At 46.1% G+C, this 20891-nt stretch overlaps 1 protein-coding gene and 1 long non-coding RNA gene across 7 annotated transcripts in view; one reads left to right on the top strand and one right to left on the bottom strand.

The window, feature by feature from the left end:
- LOC140424844 (uncharacterized) overlaps positions 1-11507 on the top strand; it is a 75086-nt gene extending 63579 nt beyond the window's left edge. Inside the window, exons 2-3 of the long non-coding RNA XR_011947708.1 lie at positions 6709-6876; positions 9362-11507. This is a non-coding gene — a long non-coding RNA (uncharacterized lncRNA). The remainder of the gene's footprint in view (positions 1-6708; positions 6877-9361) is intronic.
- pard3aa (par-3 family cell polarity regulator alpha, a) overlaps positions 1-20891 on the bottom strand; it is a 1126646-nt gene that overhangs the window by 802347 nt on the left and 303408 nt on the right. The gene's annotated exons all lie outside the window — the stretch shown is intronic.

The raw sequence follows: 20891 nt of genomic DNA, 5'->3' as shown, positions 1-20891 counted from the left end.
AGACCTTCCAAAATGCATTACCTCACATTTGTCCGGATTAAACTCCATCTGCCATCTCTCCGCCCAAGTCTCCAGACAATCTAAATCCTGCTGTATCCTCAGACAGTCCTCATCGCTATCCGCAATTCCACCAATCTGTCTCAACATAGTGCAACATTGTCAAGCGTTTTTGAAGTGAAACTTGTAGCGTAGAAATTTCTTGTCAATTCAAGTGATTTCTATCTGTGAGACTTTAACTGCGCATCCCATGGAGCAGCAGGAACCCCAAGCAGCAACCTCCAGATCTCAGCGTTTAACTGCATGTGTGCTGACACCAGACATTACTGTCAGTTTCAGTGGGGTAATGATGGCATTCTTGTCATTGCAACTGCAGGCTGACGCCAGTCAGCGCATTTTCCATCACTCACGAAGGTCAGTGCAAGCAAGTCTGCACTGATGAGAATTCACTTGCTGGGGAAGCACGGTAGCACAAGTGGCTAGCACTGTGGCTTCACAGTACCAGGGTCCCAGGTTCGATTCCCCACTGGGTCACTGTCTGTGCGGAGTCTGCATGTTCTCCCCATGTCTGCATGGGTTTCCTCCGGGTGCTCCGGTTTCCTCCCACAGTCCAAAGACGTGCAGGTTAGGTGGATTGGCCATGATAAATTGCCCTTAGTGGCCAAAAAAAAAGTTTAGGAGGGGTTATTGGGTTACGGGGATAGGGTGGAAGTGAGGGCTTAAGAGGGTCGAACTCGATGGGCCGAATGGCCTCCTTTTGTACTGTATGTTCTATAATCCTATGGTTTTTTTTGCCATCTTCTGATGTTTCCCATTTTCCGATCATGCCAAGGAGTAGGCTTGCTCAGTACTGATGGTCACATTAAACCGCGCATTAATTAGCTGCTCTCCCTCCTCTATCAGTGATTTAAATATCAATTCAACCATTGATATCAGCAAATATTTTTGTCTGCATTGACTTAATCTCAAACTGCCATGCTAATCGCAATGTCGATCAGTGCTAATCGGCACTTTAAACAGCTAAACCACAGTAACATTGAGAATCCATTGTAATGATCAGTCCATTAAACTAATCATTTGGGCTACTGGCCAAATTGATCGCTAAACAGATTCCACTGGAATTGTATCTGCATTGTACACAGATAATAATTGCTGCAGCCAAGTCAGCATTTTTACAACACTTAATCAGAAAAGAATAAAATTGCAGCAAATTCAATACATGAATACTCTGCCCTGAAGTTAATGTTGCAATCAGCTTCTAAAGAGCTCTTAAAATTGGCCTTCAACTTCATGTGATGAATAATTTGACATGATTGCATTTAAAACGTACAGAATGCATGAACTATTCCATACCAAACTTAAGGATTGCTGGACAACTTGTTTAACAAGACTAAAAGCTGAAATTGTAGAATTTATTAAATACAATTTTGCAAAACAAACGGCTGGAAAAGGGCATCATAGTCTTCACACACAAAATGCTACATTTCTTAGCGCGCATTTTCTGTCCAACTCGGGATGCTTTCATTTTTGCTGATTGGGTTTAGCTGTGTAGTATTCCACTGTAGCGCCAAATGTGTGTTACATTGTCTTGCAGATAAGACAGGTAAATAAAATCTGGCTTCCAGTTTCAATAATAAAAATCTTTATTAGTGTCACGAGTAGGCTCAGTGCTCACAGTGACACTGCAATAAAGTTGCTGTGAAAGTCCCCTAGTCGCCTGTTCGGGTACACAGAGGGAGAATTCAGAATGTGCAAATCACCTAACAAGCACGTCTTTCGGGACCTGTGGGAGGAAACCGGAGCTCCCGGAGGAAACCCATGCAGACACGGGCAGAACGTGCAGACTCCGCACAGACAGTGGCCCAAGCGAGAATCAAACCTGGGACCCTGGTGGTGTAAAGCAACTGTGCTAACCACTGTGCTACCATGCCACCCTACAGCTCCGGTGAATATTAACGGTAAAACAAAGCTCTGACTGCCTGTTCTGGTATTTAGATGAATGTAAACATCCCCATGGAATTTTAAGAACGGAATGGAATGTTCCCTCAACCAACACAAAAAAAACAGATTAACTGGCTATTCATTTTATTATTGAATGTGAATCCTCTTGTGAGCAAAATGGCTGTCACATTTGTCTACAGGTGTCAATGCACTTTAAATTTACAGAATCATGGTGCAGGAAGCGGCCATTTGGCCCATCGTGTCTGCACCAGCTCTCTGAATGAGCATCATGACTTTGTGCTATTCCCCTGTCCTTTCCCCGTACCCCTGCACATGATTACTTGAATAGTAACAATATCATGCATTCTTGAATGCCTCAGTTGAACCTAGCTTCATCGCACTTCCAGACAGTGCATTCCAGTCCTGAACCACTCGTTGTGTGAAAGAGTTATCTTTTCACATCACATTTTCTTCTTTTGCTTTAAATCACTTTAAATAGATTTGTGAAAGAACTCAAGTGGAGAGACGTGATAAGATTCTTTATATTTGCAAATACTTGTGCAGAGAGAGAGAGAGAGAGAGAGAGTGAGCTAGAATTAGTTTGAGCAGTCATCAGTAATATCAGTGATATAAAGTTTTTCCTTACCAATCAAAAATTACACTTGCTGAAGGTAATATAAAGCAGCCAACACCTGATAGATATGATAATACAGACAAGGGATAGACTGCGATCTGCAGTTACTGATCAATATTAATAGATGCTTGTCAGGTTCTGTATAATCAAGTAGTATCTAACAACCCAACTAATCAAGGGGTAAAAGGGAGAGGAAGAAGTCTTAGAAGTAAGCATGCCGACTACATGCATCAATCGTGCAAACCACCTGTGTTCAGAAGCAGTCTAAATTGTCAAGACAACCATGTAACATTACTCCCAATCGTCAAACGTCACCAGCCAATTATAATCAGTGAAGCAAATTTGCTGTATCCATATAAAATCAATACAAAGATGATTGCCAAATTTCAACATTTACAAATTAAAGATCTTTCACACAATCTGACACCATTAATGGCTTTTAATTGAAGAACTAAAACCAGGACAATCTGCAATAGCTGAAGTACATTTACCTGTAGATCAGCAGTAAGATGAGGAGAAGTGTGGTTCGGTGGGGTACTTTATTAATATTACCCATCACAGTGTAGAGTTGATTTATCAGGTAGCTCACCAGTGAAAATTTATAATGCCTCTCCTCCATTGTCCGGTTGGATAATGGGATCGCACTCAATTGTTCCATTCTTGCAGTCATAAATCAGAAAAGTAACCAATGACGGCTTCTATTCCCATCCCCACACCACTGCCTCAGGTGCCCTGAAATGATCTGTTCAAGGTTGGCTCCTATTTCTCATCCACATGATAAGAAATCGATATCCCACCTTCATGACGTGGAAAGGGTGTTTCCACTTGTAGGAACAACTAGAACCAGAGGACACAATCTCAGGCTAAAGGGACCATCCTTTAAAACAGAGATGAGGAGGAATTTCTTCAGCCAGAGGGTGGTGAATCTGTGGAACTCTTTGCCGCAGAAGTCTGTGGAGGCCAAATCACTGAGTGTCTTTAAGACAGAGATAGATACGTTCTTGATTAATGAGGGGATCAGGGGTTATGGGGAGAAGGCCGGAGAATGGGGATGAGAAAAATATCAGCCATGATTGAATGGCGGAGCAGACGCGATGGGCTGAGTGGCGTAATTCTGCTCCTATGTCTTATGGTCTTATGACAACTTCATCTGAAAACACAATGTCAAAACTCTGCCCGTACACCGACATCCAGCGAGACCTCGCCACTAATTCTCTGGATCCCTCCACGGTCCCGAAATTGTCAGACTGCTTTGTCCGACAATAAATACTAGATAAGCAGACATTTCTGCCAACCCACATTGGGATGAGCAGAGCCACAGTACCTGGTCCCTATCCACAAATTGTGCCCCTAGTCACCTACTCGATCTCTCTCCTTGGCAACATTGAGGTTGAAACAGACTGTTCGCAATCTTGATGTTGTACTTGACCCCGAGATGAGTTTTCAACCACTAAGGTCACTCACTTCCACCTCTGTAATATCATTCAAGTGTGCCCTGCCTCAGTTCATCTGTTACTGACACCCTCAACCATGCTTTTGCTTCTGATAAGACTGGACTATAACAACGCACTCCTGGCCAGCTCCCATCTCCAAGCCTTCAAAAACATGACATTATCCAAAACGCGACTGCCTGTACCCTGATTCACACCAATTCTCATTCAGCCATCAGACTTGTACCCTCAGACCTACAGTGGTTAACTAATGCCTTGATTTTAAGATTCTCATGCTGGTTTTCAAATTACTCCATGACCTTATCCATCCTTATCTTGTAATCTCCTCTTCGACATGCTTGATTTTAAATATTTCAACATTGGCGGTCATGCCTTCACCTTGATAAAGTTTCCCATGGCGGGTTGATGGAATAAGTTAATTAACAAAGTTAATTGATGAGGGAAGGGCTGTAGATGTCATATACATGGACTTCAGTAAGGGGCAGCACGGTGGCGCAGGGGGGTAGCACTGCGGCCTCATGGCGCCGAGGTCCCAGGTTCGATCCCGGCTCAGGTTCACTGTCCGTGTGGAGTTTGCACATTCTCCCAGTGTTTGCGTGGGTTTCGCCCCCACAACTCAAAGATGTGCAGGGTAGGTGGATTGAACATGCTAAATTGCCCCTTAATTGGAACAAATGAATTGGGTACTCTAAATTTTAAAAAAAAAATGGACTTCAGTAAAGCGCTTGATAAAGCTTCCCATGGCAGGTTGATGGAATAAGTGAAGTCGTATGGGGTTCAGGGTGTACTAGCTAGATGGATAAAGAACTGGCTGGGCAACAGGAGACAGAGAGTAGTGGTGGAAGGGAGTGTCTCAAAATGGAGAAAGGTGACTAGTGGTGTTCCACACGGATCCGTGCTCGGACCACTGTTTGTGATATACATAAATGATCTGGACGAAGGTATAGGTGGTCTGATTAGCAAGTTTGCAGATGATACTAAGATTGGTGGAGTTGTAGATAGCGAGGAGGACTGTCAGAGAATACAGCAAAATATAGATAGATTGAAGAGTTGGGCAGAGAAATGGCAGATGGAGTTCAATCCAGGCAAATGCGAGGTGATGCATTTTGGAAGATCTAATTCAAGAGCGGACTATACGGTCAATGGAAGAGTCCTGGGGAAAATTTATGTGCAGAGAGATCTGGGAGTTCAGGTCCATTGTACCCTGAAGGTGGCAACGCAGGTCGATAGAGTGGTCAAGAAGGCATACAGCATGCTTGCCTTCATCGGACGGGGTATTGAGTACAAGAGTCAGCAGGTCATGTTACAGTTGCTTAGGACTTTGGTTAGCCAACATTTGGAATACTGCGTGCAGTTCTGGTCGCCACATTACCAGAAGGATGTAGATGCTTTAGAGAGGGTGCAGAGGAGGTTCACCAGGATGTTGCCTGGTATGGAGGGTGCTAGCTATGAAGAAAGGTTGTGTAGATTAGGATTGTTTTCGTTGCAAAGATGGAAGTTGAGGGGGGACCTGATTGAGGTCTACAAAATTATGAGAGGTATGGACAGGGTGGATAGCAACAAGCTTTTTCCAAGAGTGGGGGTGTCAATTACAAGGGGTCACGATTTCAAGGTGAGAGGGGGAAAGTTTAAGGGAGATGTGCGTGGAAAGTTTTTTACGCAGAGGGTGGGTGCCTGGAACACTTTGCCAGCAGAGGTGCTAGAGGCGGGCACAATAGCATCATTTAAGATGCATCTAGACAGATATATGAACGGGCGGGGAACAGAGGGAAGTAGATACTTGGAAAATAGAAGACAGGTTAAGATAAAGGATCTGGATCGGCGCAGGCTGGGAGGGCCGAAGGGCCTGTTCCTGTGCTGTAATTTTCTTTGTTCTTTCTTTGTTCTTGTTCCCTGGGCCCTGGCTCTGAAATTCCCTCTCTGAACTTCATCAACTCTCTACCCTGCTTACCTCCTTAAACCTATCCCTTTTTCCAAGCTTTTGGTTAAATACCATTATGTGGCACAGGTCAAATTTTGTTTGCTAATGCTCCCATGACATGCTTTGGACAGTGTTACTCCATTGAAGGTGCTATATAAATGCATTTTCTTGTTGTTGATATCAAAATAACAACTGTGCAAGGCTATATACACTAAGATCTTCATTGTTATCTTGACGACATTTATTTGATAACCATAAATGAAAAATTGAATTATTGTACTATGTATTCCAAAGCAGAGTAAAAGACAGTTGTACTTGGCAAGTACATCCGGATTAGCATGGAACAACATCCATATCCCATTACATCATCATATGCAAGTCACATACACAATGTACATTGTATGTGCAATGTATATGTATAATTAACATTCCTTATCAAATTTTCTCCCCATTTTCCTCTTTCCTGCTCCTAAACATAATGCAGACTGAGACAGGAATAATGGCACGGGCACAGTACAGCACTCTTCTGTGCCATGAAGGGTAATGTGATCTTTAATACACTGATGATACCTGCACCAACGTCTCACCTGAAGGACCCTGGATGACGCAGCAATCACTCAGATCCTACTACACTCCAATAGGAACCCCTAGTCCTGGCATGGAGCTCAAAGTCATGACCTCCTGACCATGATGAAAAGTTGATTCTACCGTGGACCTTCCTGATTTGTATGCTTCAATAACACACCTGCCTCTGTTTTACCCAGGGAATCAGCTGGAACTTTCAAGCTGCAGCGTCTCTGGGAAACACTAATTCACAAGAGCAGAGATCATCCTGAGCTCAAGAATTAACAATCTGCTGCTCTCAGATCCACAGTAACTCTCTGCGCATCTCCTATTAAAACATGAAGATTACCTTCTTGAAAGGCATTAAAGTATGCATGATTATCTTGATGTTCATTGTATGCGGGAGCCTCGCTCTCAGGGTTTATGCTATCAGAACCAGCCAACTGTTGCAGGCTGATGGCTAACTGCTCACAGCCATAATAGGGAGAAACAATTTCTGCAGCAATTAGTTAGCTCCTAACCATCAGTGTAATGTGATGGATTCAAGAATAAATTCCAGCACCTTTGCTGTTGTGGCAGCTTAGCAGAAACAAAAAAGTAAATAATCACTTAAAGTTGGGCACTGAATTAACAGAAGGGGGAATTGTTAAGACTGCGGAGGTTTTGAGAAAGGAATGTGCCCACCATAAGAGACCCAAGTCTCTCGAGCCCCCGACCCCTAAACCAGGACAATGCAGTCGAATGGCCGGCCCTTGCCTTGACCGAGGGAGACGATGACGATGACCCTGAAAATTGGCAATATCGGGGGCAGCCAACTGCTCCTCCACCACCGCCACCCCGCCTGCACTCAGATCCTTGCTTCTATTTACAACAGCCTCCAGAAGGCGGCTAACCTTACCCTCCAGCAGGACATTGTGCTTTACAGTTCCCACTCTGTCACAGCCCTGCTCGGCCAGCTCCAAACCCAACATTTAACCATGGCTCGGCGGAACAAATATGAGATTTATCTCCTGAATAATCCCAGGCTCCAATTTCGCCACTGCACCACCATCAATCCAGCAAGTTTTCTCTCCGAACCACTCTCGGAATGTTCACAGCCGGGCCACAATTGCCTGACGCTCCTCAGAGAGGAAGCCTCCGTGCGAGATGATCTCACTGATACTCCCCTGCCCGATGCAGACTTAACTGTTTTGACCGACGGCAGTGCTTCCGTCGGCGAAAGGGGGGATAGATTATCAGGGTACGCCATAGTTAATCAGCAGGGCTAAACTCTGGAAGCAGCAGCATTTGAAACGCCATTCTCCGCCCAACAAGCCGAGCTATTTGCACTTATCCGAGCGTGCGCATGAGGAGAGAATAAGAAAATAAACATTTACACAGACTCCAGATACGCATTTGGAGTCACACACGACGTCGGTCAATTATGGAAGAACAGGGGATTTCTTACATCTGCAGGCACTCAGATATCCCACAAACAGTTAGTTACACAATTACTACAGGCCTTAAAGCTCCCTAAACAAATAGCCGTAATAAAGTGCGCTGCCCATACGACAGGCAAAAGCCCGGTGGACGCGGGTAATCGGCAGGCGGGCCACCAAGACAAAGAGGCTTCTCGCTTAAAAGACATGGTGGTACCAAAAATGATGAGCCAGACTAAAAGCTCTAAGGGTCAGTCTCCCTCTGAAAAGCCAATGCCGACCATCACTGATGTCATTCAGTTACAGGAGGATTCTCCTGCCTGTATAAAAAGACTATGGGAAGAATTGGGATGTTGTTATGATCCTGTAAACAAATTGTGGGTCACCCCGGCAGGGCAAACTTGTACGCCCGATGCATTAGCAGCCTGGGTCACCGAATGTGTTCACTTTGCAACTCATTGTGGTGCGCGAGCTACGGGTGATGTATTGCTCAAGACTTGGTGGCATCCAAGACTGCAGGACATAGCACAAAACATTAGCAGTCGTTGCCTAGTATGTCAGCAGTATAATCCTGGAAAAGCAATCCCCTGTGAAATGGGTAAAACCCCGCTACCGGAGGGTCCTTTTGAAACCCTCCAAATGGACTACATTGAGCTGAAAAGATGTCAATGTTATAAACATGTATTAGTTATTGTTGATGTATTTAGTAAATGGATAGAAGCTTACCCCACTGTAGATAACAAAGCTTCCACGGTAGTAAAAGTTTTGATGCAAGAAATTGTTCCTAGATTTGGGACTCCATATCGATTAAGTTCTGATAATGGACCTCATTTTGTGGGACAGATCAATAAGGAATTTTGTGCTCAGCCGGGAATAAAACAACAATTACATTGCGCATACCGACCCCAAGCAGCGGGAATGGTAGAAAGGGCTAATCAGACATCAAAAACTAAACTGGCAAAACTACAGGCAGAGACTGGAGCCACTTGGCTCAAATTATTGCCTATTGCCCTCTTCCAAATACGTACAACCCCAGCTGGAAAGACACGACTGAGTCCCGCCGAAATTTTATACGGAAGACCCTTGCGTACTCTTTGGGATCAAGGGAGACCTAAGGAAGTACAGTTTCACCTTATGACCACTGAAATGGCCAACTATGTGATAGCCTTGACCAAAGTACTAAAAGACCTCCATTCACAGGTACGAGCTGCTTGAGGAGATACCTCCCTTGTCCAGTTCTGTCACTATTAATCCGAGGGAGTATGTTCTGATTCATAATTGGGTTAGGAAAGGATTAGAACCCCGATGGGAAGGACCACACCAGGTCCTACTCACTACTCCCACTGCTGTAAAAGTGGAAGGCAGAAATGCCTGGATCCACATCCACCATTGTAAGGTTGTGAAAATGCAATAGAGAATAACCCTCTGTTTCGAGCCCTAGGGAATAACTCCGGCATCACTTAAAGGATGAAGACCGCACTTATTATCGTAACTTTTGGACTTTTGGAAACGGGAGGAGAGGCCAAGTGAAGAACCTGTGGCCCCAAGGGAAGATGGACTCATCATCTCTGTCGAGGTGACACCTTACAATGCACCAGTCAATGCTCAGGAGAAGGATCTTGGAACACGACCCCCTGCGGACGGATGTTCGGCCTATGTACAACGATGCAATCGGACCATACTCATCAGTGGAGTGACTAAGGGCAACCTACCCTGTCATTGGGTCAACTGTAAATGGGACTATAGCTGCAGAAACAAAAATAAGACTTTACCCTTGGGATGCGTTGTCCAAGGGAGGGCAAGGATGTGGAAAAAAAGGGAATTACATGTAAACACGTATCTGTATATGTCATATGTGTACGCAAAGGATATGAATGTTTCTGGTTGCTGGGTATGTACACATATCCCGACCCATGTTAAGGGAGGGATCCCCCTCAGACCTGTTCCGCTTAACCTGTCAGAAACAGTAGAATGGTATATTTACCAGAATGGTACTCGTCAATCCCCTAGGACAATAAGAATTGCATCTATGGTAAGACACCCAGACGGCGGGGCAGCTTCTAGTTTATTGTTTCTCCCCATATCCCCAAGACCTTGGAAAGAGGGGGGCTATCCAATGAACACCTTAGAGATGTGGTACCAACCAAGTTATAACAGATCCCACCAGCCTCCGTTTCTTACCCTCACTAATACCACCAACATGGGAAGACCACTGGGAACAATATGTTTAGGAAGGAATGTGGTTAAAGGGATATTCGTAGGTGCTAGTCGATGCAAGCACAAATTTGTAGTGGCCAACATATCCAAGGTCTATCCCGTATATACGTCTCCTCAGTTTTATGGGTGTACACTGGACGTCCCATTCGCTCTTGGGACAGGTACCTTCATGTACTCCCTGATGGCTGAAGGGTTTGACGTGGACAAACTCACTTCATACAATGGGACGTACTTTATTTGTGGCCACAAGGCATATCCCTGGCTGCCAGAGAATTGGACGGGATCCTGTTATCTGGGGTATGTAGTCCCCTTTATACACCACCTCGCCAATTTAGGCGACCATTACCAAATGATGAAGCGACAAAAGAGAGCAATAACCGAAACGCAGCGATGCTTTGGGATCCTGCTCCCCCCTATCGGGGTAGCTCTTGCAATAAAGGAAATACGGAAAGTAGCAAAAATCCTGGATGAGGTAGCAAACGACACCACTGAAGCATTGACTGAGATAAATAATGAAATGGTGGCAATAAGAACCGAAGCCCTACAAAACCGAATGTCCCTCAATTACCTCCTTGCAAACAAAGGTGGGACATGTGCCGTGATCGGTTCAGAATGTACACCTACATCCCCGATAGTACGGAGAACATCACCCACCTCATGGATCATATCCGCAAAGAGGTTAAGAAACTGCATGAAACATCAAGAGATGGGTGGCTAGATTGGTTGTTTGCCGGATCATGGGGGTCTTAGCCTAGTGCATGGATTAATAATCCTGGTAGTTGTAATACTTGTAATAATCATGCTTAGCTTCCTAATGAAATGCTTGTGTAAAAGTGTCGGTGCAGCAGTAATTTCCCAACAGTTAATACAGCAACATGAAGTGAGCCTTGAAGAGCTAATGGAAGGTGTAGAGGAACGTAAGAAAATGATAGAAGTGCAGATAGAATGGGAGAGACTGAGACAAGTGGCTATGGATTAGAAGTTATGAAATGATAAAAGGGGGAATGAGAGTTTGGCTCAAGATAGAATAAAGCTTGATGGAAAATGGAATGTCAAATAGAGCTTTGTGTAAACTGGAATGTCAAGGCTTTGTAACGATATACGCAACTTTCGAGATGAATCACTTCTGCTTTTGCACTACACAGTTTGCAATAACAAGATACAGCCTTGGGAATGGTTCCTAATTCTAAAGATAATTATAACTTAGCTGAGAGCAACAGAATGCCGTAATTTAGGCCTCCTCTAAGGGGGCCGTCCTCAGAAAAGGAACAGTGTCATATATTGTATATAAGCTACTGTTGATGTATTAATTTTGGCTTGCTACTGTACCTCCCCGAAATACGGTGGTGCAGCCCCGGCCGTGAATAAACGTACGTTGAAGTGACTTGGTGTTCGATTGGTCATTTCATCCGGACTGAAGGGAAACAAATTCTCACATTGAATTGATGGGAGCAATTATACCCCAATTCTAATGTCAAGTCTGTTCAGAGCACAGTGCAGTCACAAGAACACATTTCACGAGCTACTCAAACATTCCCACACAAACCTGTGCGAACACAAAATAATGCTTGCACAAAGACCTTTCGGCACAAAGGCAGGATTAATTTAGAGTGGAGCTTTTTAAAATGAAACTTATTATAACTTATGTTCAAGTACCTTCGTTCAGCACGGCATCTTATTCTTTTTGTTACTTTAATAGGTTTACTTCTGTCAGATCATTATGGTAAACTATATTTCTGCTACAAATACCCTCGTCTCCAAATTGAAAAGCTGAAGAATGGCTTGATAATCATTTTTAACTGCCTCGAGGTAGCTAAGCAATGATCTCTATTTACTTTAGTTATGAAAAGAATGAATGCAGCAAGAAATGTAATCATTTTACATGTCCCATTCTCAAGACCAATTGCTTTTCAGAACCATATTTCTAAAGAGCATAAGTAAATGTAATTGGATAAAGCCACATATTGCATGAAAAATGATCTTGGAAGAGCCACATCATCTTGTCTAGTACATGTCAGGCTGCAGTCTTTCAGCCTGGGACAGATCTTATCATCCCTTCCATCTCCAGATGGCAGCTGATCTGCACTCAGCAAGAAATGGAGTTAGTCATTGCTTAGCTCAACAGCCAAATTCATTTTGAGAGCTTTCCTGCAAAAAAAGTAGGAAACGATCATCAATTTGGTATTCTGGGCACGAGCAGCTCCTGTGTTCTTTGGAAGAAAGGACTTCCCAGATGTGAACTTGTAAAATTCCACTCCTGCAGCAACACAGATCTTAGCATGCTCAACACAAATTACTGGGACACGCTCTTTCAATGGTAGTATTGGAACCCAGAAACAGCACAATACTGGTGGTGGGGGGGGGGGGGGGGGGGGGGAGAGAATGCACAACTTCAATTCAAAGGAAAGTAGGAAGCTTACAGCTAATTTGGCAATGAAAATATGTGGCATTTCACAGAATCATTACACAATTGCACGTGAACAACTTTGGCTGATGTGGTTTACATATTGTAATACCATACCAAAGAATGGCATAAGAACAGACCTGCCAAGTAATATGTTGCAAACCTTCGATTTGCTTAGTCATATTTCTATCTTCAGACGAGGTTATCATGACAAATTATGGGGCACGCAGCATCCCAGTTTCTGGTACCAAAGCTGACCCAACACTTTTGAGTCACTGAGGGGATCCAAGAAGCAAACCATTACAGGAGACAAATAAATGGTTGCCCCAGGGGGTTCGTGCCAGAACAGCGATGTTTGCTCTCAATGTATGTATGGATCTTTGATTGCTATCCATGGAGATCGCGGCTGGAACTTGAGCAAGATCTCAACAGCTAACTGTGCATTACTGATTCAGCGGTTGGATTTCGATTTGATCTATTGTCATGGTAGCACAGTGGTTAGCACTGTTGCTTCACAGCACCAGGGTCCCAGGTTCGATTTCCAGCTTGGGTCACTGTCTGTGCGGAGTCTGCACGTTCTCACACATGTCTACGTGGGTTTCCTCCAGGTGCTCCGGTTTCCTCCCACAAGTCCCAAAAGACGGTTTGGTAACTGAATTCTGAATTCTCCCTCAATGTACCCGAACAGTCGTCAGAATGTGGCGACTTGGGGCTTTTCACAGTAACTTCATTGCAGTGTTAATGCAAGTCTAATTGTGACACTAATAAAGATGATTAGATTATTATTACATGTAATGAGGTACAGTGAAAAGTATTCTTCTGCGTATAGTCCAGACAGATGGTTCCATACATGAAAAAATATAGGACATACATAAATACACAATGTAAATACATGGACACAGGCATCAGGTGAAGCATACGGAGTGTAGTACTACCCAGCAGAGAAGATATGCGAAGAGATCAGTTCAGTGTATCTCCTGCCCGATGGAGAGGTTGGAGAGAATAACCCAGGTGGGAGGGAACTTTGATTATGCTGCGCACTTTTCCATGGATGGGAGTTGGGATCGTTCACGTGATGGACTGGGCTGTGTTGACGACTTTCTGTAGTTTCTTACTGATTGGGCCAGGCAGTTGCCAAACCAGCCTGTGATGCAATAGATAGGATGCTTTATATGGTGCATCTGTAAAAGTGCCATTGAGTCCTAGCAATGTTGATTTACAAAAGGATAAATTTTGTATACTAAAAGGCCCATTATATATACACACACACAAAATATAAATAAATATAACATAAATATATATATATATATATATATAAATAACTAGAGAGAGAGAGAATGATAATATATATTATATATATATACACACACACATAAACAATATATAATCAGTTTCTAGTGCCGACAAGGTGAAATAATCCCAGAATAGACTTCCGGTGGCGGCTATGAAGGAGTACGTCGCACATTTGGTGGCTCCTGCTCTGGTCAGACTTTTGGACCTTTTCCCCCGATGTTTTAACGGACTTGAATTGTAGAACGGATGTTAGTGGCAATTCTCTACTGAATTCCCACTTCGGTGCATGGAGAAAAGGACTAGAAGTGTGCGTAAGGGCAGAAACAAAAAGATAGCGAAGACTTGGGCTGTAGTTGCAACAGGAGACAGCATGGCGGAGGGGCAAACCTCTGGCTTGTCGACCCAGCAGTCTATGGAGCAGCTGCTGCAAGTCATCGGGCGATCCAGGAGGTGGAGAAGGTGCTGGCTGAACAGGAGGAACATCAGACTGAGGTGGAGCTGGAGGTGGGGATGCTGAGGGACCAGCAAAAGAAGCTTCTGGAGAAGGTGGAGGACCTAGAGAATAGGACCCGCTGGCAGAACCTAAGAATTGTCGGGCTCCCGGAGGGGTCCGACGGAATGGACGCTGGGGCATATGTCGCAGGCATGTTTGTGAAGCTGTTGGGGGATGGGGCATTCTCCCGGCTCTTGGAGGTGGATAGGGCTCACAGAGCACTTGCGAAGAAGCCGTGAATGGGAGACCCCCCCCCCCCCCCCCGAGAGCTATGGTGGTGAGATTGCACAGGTTCTCGGATAAGGAGCGTACTCTGCAGTGGGCCAAGCAGACACGGAGCTGTAAGTGGGACAATAGCATCCTGCGGGATTACCAAGACCGGAGTGTAGAGGTGGCCAGGAGGAGGGCAGGCTTCAATCAGATCAGGGCGATCCTTTTCACGAAAAAGGTGACGTTTGGACTGTTATACCCAGCCTGTCTCTGGGTCACACATGGGATCAGCACTTTTACTTCGAGTCGCCTGAGGACGCTTTGGACTTTGCAAGAAAGAAAGGGCTGGCGAAGAACTGAGAACTTTTGAACTTGGCTGCAACGTTCGTGTTTTTGTTTTCTCTGTTTTGTTTCTCTGTTTTTGTAAAAAAAAGTGGGGGGGAAACAATCGGTGGGATTGGGGGCCACCAAGCTAGAGCTCTTGGAAGCACAGTGGGGGTGTGCATATGTTTGGTTTAGGAAAGGGATTGGGTTACAGGGTGTTGTTGCTCGGGTGGGGGAGGGGGGGGGAAATGTTCTGCTGATGAGGGAGGGACTTGGGCTGAGGGAAAGAGAGGAGGTAGGGGGCAGGGGCTGCCTGGGGATGGACCGGTCGAGGCGTGGATCACGGGCTGGAAGCGGGCCTAAAAAAGGGAATGACTGATCGGTGAAGTGGGGGGGCAATGAGCCCCCCAACTAGGCTGATCACGTGGAATGTTCGAGGGTTAAGTGGACCGGTCAAAAGGGCACGTGTGTTCGCGCATCTTAGGGGATTGAAGGCGGATGTGGCAATGTTGCAGGAGACGCACCTTAAGGCAACGAGCCAGGTTAGACTGAGGAAAGGCTGGGTCAGCCAGGTCTTTCACTCGGGACTGGATTCAAAGACTAGAGGGGTTGCGATCCTGATCAATAAGCGGGTGGTGTCTGAGGTGGGTAGAATAGTCTCGGACGTGGGAAGTAGTACATTATGGCCAGTGGGAAACTGGAGGGGGTGCAGGTGGTACTGGTGAATGTGTATGTGCCAAATTGGGATGATGTGGAGTTTATAAAGAGGATGCTGGGAAAGATACCGGACTTGGACTCGCACAGGTTGGTCATGGGAGGGGACTTCAATACAGTTTATGGACCCTGGCTTAGACCGGTCAAGCTCGAAAACGGTCAGGGTGCCAGCAATGACAAAGGAACTAAGAGGGTTCATGGAGCTGATGGGGGGGTGGATCCATGGAGATTTGGACAGCCGAGGGTGAAGGAGTTCTCCTTCTACTCACACGTGCATAAAGTGTACTCCCAGATTGATTTCTTTATTTTGAGCAGGGCCTTTCTGGCTGGGGTGGTGGACACTGGGTACTCGGCGATTACAATCTCAGACTATGCTCCGCACTGGGTAGACCTGCAGGTTAGCAGAGACGTTAACCAGCGCCCGCACTGGAGGTTGGATGTGGGACTTTTGGCGGATGAAGGGGTGCGCGAGAGGCTGAGGAAATGTATTCAGAGCTACCTGCAGGTCAATGACACGGGGGAAACTTCGGCAGCGGTGGTTTGGGAAGCGCTGAAGGCTGTGGTAAGGGGGGAGCTGATCTCGATCCGGGCTCATAGGGAGAAGGTTGACAGGGAAGAGGGATGCAGCTAGGGAGATGGGGCAAGTGAAGGACGGTGAGGGGAACCTGGTTGGTGATTCGGGAGGGGTGAGTAAGGTGCTTAGGGATTTCTACAGCAGGCTGTACAGGTCGGAACCTCCTACGCGGCCGGAGGGGATGAGGCGCTTCTAGGAGGGGCTGAATTTCCCCACGGTGTACGGGTAGCGGGTAGAAGGGCTGGGAGCCTCAATTGGGCTGGGTGAGATAGTGGAGGGCTTGAAGGCCATGCAGGCGGGTAAGGCCCCGGGTCCGGACGGGTACCCAGTGGAGTTTTATAAAAGGTTCTCGGGGATATTGGGGCCGGTGTTGTTGAGGATGTTCAATGAGGCACGGGAAAGACAGGTGCTGCCCCCGACGATGTCACAGGCTATGATTTCACTGATTCTTAAGCGGGACAAGAACCCGGAGCTGTGTAGGTCCTACAAGCCGATCTCCCTGCTGAATGTGGATGCCAAGTTGCTGGCCAAAATCGTGTCCTCCGGGATTGAGGATTGTGTGCCAGACATTATTGGGGAGGACCAGACGGGGTTTGTTAAGGGTATGCAATTGGTGGCCAACGTAAGAAGGCTGCTAAATGTGATCATGATGCCCCCGGAAGGTAGGGAGATTGAGGTATTGATCGCAATGGATGCAGAAAAGGCTTTTGATCGGGTAGAATGGGATTATCTGTGGGAGGTACTGGGACGGTTCGGATTCGGGCGGGACTTTATTGGACTGGGTCAGGTTGCTGTATCAGGCTCCTGTGACAAGTGTACGGACAAACAGGACAACTTCGGACTATTTTAGACTGCACCGGGGGACGAGACAGGGATGCCCCCTCTCCCCACTGCTGTTTGCGCTGGCTATAGAGCCGTTGGCAATTGCTCTGAGAGCTTCGAGGGGCTGAAGGGGGGGGGGGGGGGTGGAGGAGCAGAGGGTCTCACTCTATGCGGATGATCTGCCTCTCTAAGTTTCGGACCCAGTAGAGGGGATGGAAGAAATCATGAAGATTTTAGGGGAATTTGGCCCGTTTTCGGGGTATAAGCTAAATATGGAAAAGAGTGAGATGTTTGTGGTTCAGGCGAGGGGACAGGAGGGACGACTGGGAGAGCTTCCGTTTAGGTCAGTGGGGGGGTAGTTTTAGGTACTTGGGCATCCAAGTGGCGCGGGAATGGGACCGGCTGCATAAATTGAATCTGGCCCGGCTAGTGGACCAAATGAAGGACGATTTTCAGAGATGGGACGCGCTCCCGTTGTCTCTGGCTGGGAGGGTGCAAACGGTGAAAATGACGGTCCTCCCGAGGTTCCTATTTGTATTTCAATGTCTCCCTATTTTTATTCCGCGGTCCTTTTTTAAGCGGGTCAACAGGGTGATCACGGGCATCGTCTGGGCGGGCAAGACCCCGCGGGTAAGGAAGGTAATGCTTGAGCGGAGTCGGGGAGAGGGCGGGCTGGTGCTGCCAAATTTTAGCAACTATTACTGGGCAGCTAATATAGCCATGATCAGGCAGTGGGTGGTGGGGGAGGGGTCGGCGTGGCTGCGTATGGAGGCTTCTTCTTGTAAGGGCACCAGTCTGTGGTGTTGGTAACTGCGCCTCTGCCGCTCCCACCGGCGCAGTACTCCACCAGCCCCGTGGTGGTGGCGGCCCTGAGAGTTTGGGGCCAGTGGAGGCGGCATGTGGGAGCAATGGGAGCATCGGTCTGTGCTCCAATTTGTGATAATCATTGGTTTACCCCGGGGAGTATGGATGGGAGGTTCCGGTTATGGCGGAGAGTGGGGATTGAGTGGATGGGGGATGTGTTCATAGAGGAGAGCTTTCATAGTATGAGTGCGTTGGAGGAAAAGTTTGGGTTGGCGAGGGGAAACAAATTCAGGTATCTGCAGGTGCAGGACTTCCTTCGTAAACAGGTGTCAACCTTCCCGCTCCTACCGCTAAGGGGGATTCAGGACAGGGTAATTTCCAGAGGGTGGGTAGGGGAGGGGAGCGTCTCGGACATCTATAAAGGGCTTATGGGGTCGGAGGAGACGCAGACTGAGGAGCTGAAGCGCAAGTGGGAGGAGGAGCTGGGAGGTGAGATAGAGGATGGTCTATGGGCGGATGCGTTGAGTAGAGTCAACGCGTCCGCAACATGTGCCAGGCTCAGCCTGATACAATTTAAGGTTGTGCACCGAGCTCACATGAAATTAAATGAATGAAAATCGCTTATTGTCACGAGTAGGATTCAATGAAGTTACTGTGAAAAGCCCCTAGTCGCCACATTCCGGCGCCTGTTCGGGGAGGCTGGTACGGGAATTGAGCCATGCTGCTGGCCTGCCTTGGTCGGCTTTAAAAGCCAGCGATTTAGCCCAGTGTGCTAAACCAGCCCATGACAGTGGTCCAGATGAGCAGATTCTTTGGGGTGGAGGACAGGTGCACATAATGTGCCAGAGGACCAGCTAGCCATGTCCACATGTTTTGGACATGTCCAAAGCTTAGGGGATTTTGGCAGGGGTTTGCGGATGTCATGTCCACGGTGTTAAAAACAAGGGTGGCGCTGAGTCCAGAGGTGGCGATTTTCGGGGTGTCAGAAGACCCGGGAATCCAGGAGGCGAAAGAGGCAGACGTTCTGGCCTTTGCTTCCCTGGTAGCCCGGTGACGGACACTCTTAGCTTGGAGGGACTCAAGGCCCCCGAAGTCGGAGACCTGGCTATCGGACATGGCTAGCTTTCTCAGTATGGAGAAAATTAGGTTTGCCTTGAGAGGGTCACTGTTTAGGTTCACCCGGAGGTGGCAACCGTTCGTCGACTTCTTCACAGAAAATTAATCGTCAGCAGACAATTATTCCCAGAATAAAGCTGGTCTACATTTTTTAACAATTACTTTAATAAAATAATTTAAAAGAGGCTTTTTGCTGAAAGCAACAAAACAGAAATAATTTCTATTTTCAACTGGATATTCAGCCTGACAGATCACAAATTTATTACCTACATCAATAGTTCCAAAAACTTGCTCAATACCAACAGCTGCATTGCTGGGTTCTCATTGCTGCCAGAGAGTGCTCGCAGGAATAAAACTGCACATGCATGTCAAGTAAAGGCTGTAGTATCCTTCTGAGGAGACCCTTACTTCAGTTTCCTTTCCTGCTATTCTCCACAGTCTATCATTCATAAGTGCCTATTACGTTTATCAAAACCTCCAGCAGTGGGACTAATAAATCTTACGCAGGCTTCTACCCACATTGGAAAACATTAATTCCAGTCTCAAAGCTAAATTACATTTTGCAATTCCTGTTCCTGGGTTAGACTGTAAATCACAGATGACTAATGCAGTTACCCAGATTCACATAGGCAGCTTACACTATTGGGCACCATTTAAAATCATCTGCTGCCTTTAGTGCTCAAACAGTAGCTTGAGTTATTAGGGTTACAAAGAAAGTTATTAAACAGGTAAAGTGAATAACTGAACAAAGAAAAAAAAGGAGATCGTTTAAACTATTTTTTAAGCCAAGATTTTTAAGTGAATTCTGAAATCACTGACATTGCACCACAGTTTCTCAAAATTACGTTTTTAAAAACATATTCTTGGGATGTGGCCCCTGGCAAGACCAGCATTTATTGCCCATCTCTAGTTGCCCGACAGAGGATTATCTTTGTGATTCATTGCCGCATACAGTAATATCTCACTTATCATTCTACTTACATTCCTGAAAAATAAAACTTTATATGAAGCAAAAGTAAATCGGATTGCCCCACACAAACCGTGTAGTAAAAGCTGTAGTTTGGTCCTGTTTTCCCCTCAGAAAACCATTACAACATTATACCCACCCTGTAAGTTGAAGTAATTTACATGGCTAAATTCTTATTCTCGCCAATGAAATAACTTTTAAAATATAATAAATTTTTTAATAATTAATTTAAAAATATAGAAGAAACATGTCAACTCTTTCAACTTATCTCCAGCTCGCTGCCTCTCTTGCTTCCACTGACCCTCCAGCTTCCCACCACTTCTGCTACCCAACCGATAAGACCGCAAGACATAGGAGCAGAATTATGCAACTCAGTCCATTAAGTCTGCTCCACCATTCAATCATGGCTGATGTTTTTCTCATCCCCATTCTCCTGCCTTCTCCCCATAACCTCGGATCCCCTTATTAATCAAAAACCTGTCTACCTCGGTCTTAAAGACACTTAGTGATTTGGCCTCCACAGCCTTCTGCGGCAAAGAGTTCCACAGATTCACCACTGACTGAAGAAATTCCTCATCTCAGTTTTAAAGGATCGTCCCCTCAGATGGAGGCTGTGCCCTCGGGTTCTAGTTTTTCCTGAAGTGGAAACATCCTCACCATGTCCACTCTATCCAGGCTTTGCAGTATCCTGTAAGTTTCAATAAGATCCCGCCTCATCTGTCTGAACTCCAACAAGTACAGATAGTGTCCTGAACCGCTCCTCAGATGACAAGCTCGTCATTCCAGGGATCATTCTTATGAACCCTCCAGCCTCTCCTGCTCACCAACCCTCCCACAAACTCGAGAGTAGAGCAGTGAAAGGCAGGAGGACTAGCAGAGGGAAGAGCAAGCTGGAGAGGCAGTGGACAAGATGGTCGGAGTGAGGGAAGGTCAGCTGTGAGTAGAAGGGTCATGAAGAGGGCAGATCTGCAGCAACTGGAAGGGCCAGGGAGTGGGAGCAAAATGGCATAACCGGGTCACGTGACCT

The sequence above is a fragment of the Scyliorhinus torazame genome, chromosome 6 (genome assembly GCF_047496885.1).
Source record: "Scyliorhinus torazame isolate Kashiwa2021f chromosome 6, sScyTor2.1, whole genome shotgun sequence".
In the NCBI taxonomy this organism is placed as follows: Eukaryota; Metazoa; Chordata; class Chondrichthyes; order Carcharhiniformes; family Scyliorhinidae; genus Scyliorhinus; species Scyliorhinus torazame.
This window is presented reverse-complemented; position numbering and strand designations above follow the sequence as displayed.